This window comes from Sinocyclocheilus grahami, unplaced genomic scaffold (assembly GCF_001515645.1).
Source record: "Sinocyclocheilus grahami isolate Dianchi unplaced genomic scaffold, SAMN03320097.WGS_v1.1 scaffold44.1, whole genome shotgun sequence".
Taxonomy (NCBI): Eukaryota; Metazoa; Chordata; class Actinopteri; order Cypriniformes; family Cyprinidae; genus Sinocyclocheilus; species Sinocyclocheilus grahami.
In genome coordinates, this window is record NW_015505223.1 from 21,187 (window position 1) to 27,259 (window position 6,073).

Here is a 6,073-nt window from a genome sequence, read left to right on the forward strand (position 1 = left end):
AAACCACTATCATAAAGAGCAGACTGATTGCGCAGACTGATTGCTATAAAAGGAGGGAAGAAGCGCTTCCAATCATTGTGTTCTTGTTAGCAATGAAACACGTGCAGCCATCATGGCTTTGCATCAAAATGGCCTCACATGCAAGGAAATTGCTACAAAGAATACTGCACCTGAAAGAACCATTTACCGGATCATCAAGAACTATAAGGAGAGAGCTTTGACTGCAGTGAAAAAGTCTTCAGGACATCCCAGAGTGTCCAGCAAGCGCCAGGACCGTCTCCTCCTGAGGAGTCAGCTGCAATCGTGTCACCAGCAGTGCAGAGCTTGCTCAGGATTGGCAGCAGGTTGGTGTGAGAGCATCTGCACGCACAGTGAGGCCAAGACTTTTGGACCACGGCCTGGTGTCAAGAAGGGCAGCAAAGAAACCACTTCTCTCAAGAAAACCGTCAAGGACAGACTGAAATTCTGCAGGAAGTACAAGGATTGGACAGCAGAAGACTGGTGCAAAGTTATTTTCTCTGATGAATCTCCCTTCCGACTGTTTGGGACATCTGGAAAATCGATTGTTCGGAGAAGAAAGTGTGAACGCTACCATGAGTCCTGTGTTGTGCCAACAGTGAAGCATCCTGAGACCATCCATGTGTGGGGTTGCTTTTCAACCGAGGGAGTGGGCTCTCTCATAATTCTGCCCCAAAACACTGCCATGAATAAAGAATGGTATCAAAACGTCCCGCAAGAGGGACTTCTTCCAATGATCCATGAGCAATTTGGTGCTGATCCGTGCATTTTCCAGCATGATGGCGCACCATGTCACAAAGCAAGAGTGATAAAGAAGTGGCTCGAAGATCATTACATTGAAATTTTGGATCTGTGGCCAGGCAACTCCCCGGATCTCAATCCCATAGAGACCCTGTGGTCAGTCCTCAAAAGGTGAGTGAACAAGCAGAAGCCCACAAATTGTGATTAACTCAGAGAACTAATAAGGCAAGAATGGATCGCCATCAGACAGGATTTGGCCCAGAAGCCAGGGCGAATTGCATAGGTTATGAAGAACAAGGGTCAACACTGTCAATATTGACTCTTTATATATATATATATATATATATATACATATACATACAGTCATGGCCAAAAGTTTTGGCAGTGACACATTTTGTCAGATTTGCAAAGTTCGCTGCTTCAGTATTTGTAGATTATTTTTCCACATGTTTCTATGGTATACTGAAAAACAATGATAAGCATATCATAAGGTTTAAAGGCTTTTATTGTACAGTACCATCAGGAAGGCCCAACTTCATCCCAAGGCCCAAGGCTACCACTTCATCAACACTAAACCATAAATGCGTTCTCTTTAACTTATACATCACTGTAAATTATTTAGCATTATCACTATTTATCAAAAAAAAAAATGTATTTGTTTGTTTTATTTCCTTAAAAATTAAAAAAAAAATCATGAATATGTCTTTAACACATTATTATTTATCTTTTAGAGGTTTAACAAAAAATAAAAATCTTTTCAAGCCCCCCTTGAAACTGATTTAGTTGTTGGGAATCACTGGACTAACTGACCTTGCAAACACAAAACAAAGACTGCCATATATCCATCAGTACTGAATCACCAAGGTGTATTTAGCCATTTTTAGAAAGGATAGATGCAGGTTAATCTAAGGGACATTGTGACCCACTTAATTGTACACTTTATTATTCGATGAAATCATGAGGGTACCTGTGACTGCAGGCACAACTAACTAGAACAATTCATTTAGTTTGCAATAGGATTCAAGTTTGGCACATTAGTTAAAGGTTTCCTATTGTGCTCTTTTACAAAGTCTTGATTTTGTTTTAGGGGTGTACTAGAACAGGCTCTCATACTAGGTTGTTCGAAAAACACATTCTTTTTCACATATTTTACATTATTACAACCAGTGACGGTGCTACACCGGGGCTAGGGGGGGCTATAGCCATCTCAGAATTTTGAATAGCCCCGGTTTAGCCCCCTGGTTTAGCCCTCATTTGCGCTAAATCACGGCAACAGACGTATCATCATTCTGTAGGCTATATGCAATACATTACATAGTCACTAAGGTTGGGATGTGGTGTTTGTTTTAATGTTTTATTTAAGTTTTAAGTATGCACAGTTCTGATTATGCATATAAATATGTATTGCGTTGTAAATGCTGAGCGCATGGGTGCTGTCCTGTGCTGTTTGCACATCTCACACAGTAACCTCCGCGTCAGTGAACCGCGTGAGCGCAGTTTCCTGCATTAGGCTACATTTAATCCATTACATAATAATCACTGAGATTGTGATGTGGCGTTCGTTTTAATGTTTTATTTAAGTTTTAAGTATGCACAGTTCTGATTATGCATATGTATTGTGTTGTTAATTCTGAGCACATGGGTGCTGTTTGCACATATCTCACACATTAACCGCCGTGTCATGTGAGCGCAGTTTCTTGCATTATATGCTACATTTAATCCATTACATAATAATCACTAAGATTGTGATGTGGTGTTCGTTTTAATGTTTTATTTAAGTGTAAAGTATGCACAGTTCTGATTATGCATACAAATGTATTGTGTTGTTAATGCTAAACGCATGGGTGCTGTCCAGTTCTGAAGTCTTTCCTTTGTATGTAAAAAGTTTTTGTCGTTGTCTTATGGTCACTTGTACTAAGATTATATCTATTTTGATGAATCTGCCTATTCGTTGGCAAAATATAAATTAAAACTAAATTTCTGTTGAATATGGTGTGTACCACAGTTGCTTTTATTTTTTTTAAAAACGACAATTTCTTTATGAAGTAACTCTGACGTCATCAATATCATTTATTTTCTTAGCACCCCCACATATTGGTCTAGCCTCCCCTTAGCACCGGTAGAGAAACAATTCTGGCGCCGCGCCTGATTACAACACCTCTCTCCCCAGTCTGGCATGAACGGCTCGAATAGATCCTGTATCAAATGAAGGCCCGCCTTCTGAAATACGAAATGTTCTGTGATTGGTTAGCTGGGCCAATGTGTGTTGTGATTGGCTCCACTCGGCGCCTGGTCAGGAAATGTAACGCCCCTTACCATACTGCGAGCTTCAGTGTAAATATTGCATCAAAATCAAATCAATTTGAGCGCAATTTAAACCCGGATGATTGTAAACACTCTAAGTTCGTCTATCTTGGGAAAGCTAGCGTGTCTCCGACATAGTGATAACACTCATTGCCTTCTCTAGTGCAGCTCAACCAGGTCTCGTCCCATTCGTCGATATTTGTGATATCACACTTCCCGGAAAATATGCGTTGTAGTCCAAACGAGTCGTTCGTTGTAGTTTTTGAAAAGTGATTTCTGTTAAATAAAATATTTCCTTTTGAAGTGGACTTTGAGCTTTGTAACTTTGCAGATATTTTTTATGCTCAAACAGCAACATTACAGACTAACTAAAGTTGAAAAAGTGAAAAAGCATAATAGGACCCCTTTAAATGACTGGGTCACTTTGCCAGTTTAAGTCCAAAAGGTAAGTCATGTAGTCATGTAGATCACACACCCCAACCATAGTGTCCAGTAAAATATGTAACAAAAAAAACTATATTTTTCAGACAACTGCCAGTATATACCCAAGCAAAGGTCCATAATTTCAACCAAAAAAATTCAAAATATTTAGTGAAAAATTTGGTAAAATGGTAAGGTAAGAGCAAATTCATAATCACAAAATCGAATTCAAATAAATGTGTCCCATGTGTAGCGTCTCGACCAATCTGACACACTAATTTTAATTTGATTTAACAAATCAATTATTCATTAGGTTAACAAGGAAGACACCCAAGAGGACATGATTAAGTGTGACGGGTAAAAATAGCACTACGACCGCAGAGCGCACGGAGAAATGCGGCCAACGCTAACGCTAGCGCTCAGGGATTTGCGGCCAGGGAACTAGAGGTGGAGGGGGGAAAAGAAAAACAAACACTGAAGAGGGGAGGTGGAAAGTTAGGAGAGGAGCATTTGAGGGGAAAGTGTGACAGAGGATGGCGATGCGAAGGAATGATGGAAAGAAATGTAGGTTGATGGTGCCGAGGGGCAACGCTAGGTTAAACTCAAGAGATGAGATGAGTTAGCATGCTAAACCACACTAAAACAAACACTACATGCTGTCAAACAGTTATGGACACAAACTTACAGAAGAAACGCAGTTTTAAAAGAAACCCCTACCACCACTCCATTTACAAACATTTACCATGACTTTACAATAATAAAACTAACTGTATGGTATTTTGGCCAGAAATATTAACATTATAGCCAATACTGATGAGCCGAATAATGTTTTCATGTAATGGCAGAAAACAGATAAATGGCAGATATTAAAATGCTATACTATTTGTTTGAATTATTAAAAATAAATTAATAAAGATCACCCACTTTAAATGCTGAATTTATGCATCTATGAATTATCTACAGCATAAAAACGTATTTTTATATTCTGAAATTTGCTAAAGATTACATTTACCAGTGTTGATATTATAAATTATCAGTGATTTAAACTTAACTTTAAATTAGCAATTAAATAACCATAAAGGCAAAAATAAAACAAAATAAAAGGTCAAAATAAAGCAAATGAGCATAAACAATTAACTATGCACTAAATATATACAATATCAGCTGATATTACAGCAATGCACAGTTTGCGCAATTATAATAAATATAACATTATTGTGTGTATGTGTGGATGCTAATATAGTTATCTTAATAGTTATCTATCTTTATCGTTATCTGTGTACACTGAAGGCCATGCTCGCATGTGCATATGTACTCTAAATGTACTGAAATACTACCTACATACAGACTTTCACAAATTCACATAAACACTGAGCAAATTATGTCATGAGCTGTCAAACGTTACTCATAATGCTACGATAGGCATCACACGTCTGTTCCAGAGCCAACAAACACAACCGTTCATGTGTCACTTTTTTATTTTCTGTAGTAAGCAAAACCAGTCTGAGATTCAAAGCCCTGTCTGAGACGATTTTCAAAACATTCCTTGAGGGAAATGGTTAACATACTGAAGCTGACCTTCAGCTTTAGACACTTGACTTTTGTAGAAAAAAAAGTCTGTACAATCACAGATTTGGTCTATTTACTAGGGATGCTCCGATCCGCCTTTTTCGCCTCAGATACTGATTCCGATACCTAAGGTTCGGTATTGGCCGATACCGATACCAGTGAAGTTTTTTCCCCCCATTTAAATAAATGTAGAATTTATATATCTCTGTGTGTGGAACTGATAATCATTCTTTCACAATCTACTAGATACAGACTACTTCATTATAAAGAAAAATAAAATAAACAATAAATATGAAAAAATATAGGCTTATGTATATTTATAATCTATGACAAAAATTTATCATAAACTAGGTTAGTGGATAATTCTGCAGCAAAAATTTATTCTAGAAAAATCAGTGCACAATAATTTTAGAAATCCAAAAATTTAGTGAAAAAATATTTTGTGGGGAACAAATAAAAGTGTTGCACTAAATATGGTAAAATGTTACACATTGCTATTTGTATTATAAAATCCATTCATTAAAAACATTCATATATATGTTTAAGTATATACTATCAAATTAAAATACATTTCTTTTGAATGTATAGCATATTTTTTAATAAGGCAACAACATATGATAGATACGATAGGACAAAACAAATACAGTGCAGCACGAACTGTTTTTATACAGTCTATGAGCACGAAGCGCTTACAATGTGCGCGTCTGGTGTGCAAAATTATGCGCTTGAAGCAACCTGGCGTCACATTCTGCACACCGGATGCGCACATTTGTAAGCGCTTCGTGTTAAAAACGGCAAAGCACAAAGGGAAGAGAAATTGATGCGTACTGTATTATATCTGTGCAACAGTTATTGAGCCTTTCTTTTAACAGTTTTAAATTTCAGTTACTGTGCATGTTAAAAACAATTTATAGTCTTTTCTACACCCATGTTTTGTTCTCACAGACACCCGGTAGCAAGTAACAAAACAACATTAAACTCCGGCAAGAAGATAAAGTCCTTTTTGCAAAATCATAGACAT

At 37.3% G+C, this 6,073-nt stretch overlaps 1 protein-coding gene across 1 annotated transcript in view; it reads right to left on the reverse strand.

The window, feature by feature from the left end:
• The window catches only part of LOC107582420 (inositol 1,4,5-trisphosphate receptor type 1-like), a gene marked incomplete at its 3' end in the record, with an annotated part of 51,700 nt that overhangs the window by 20,932 nt on the left and 24,695 nt on the right, over window positions 1-6,073 (reverse strand). The gene's annotated exons all lie outside the window — the stretch shown is intronic.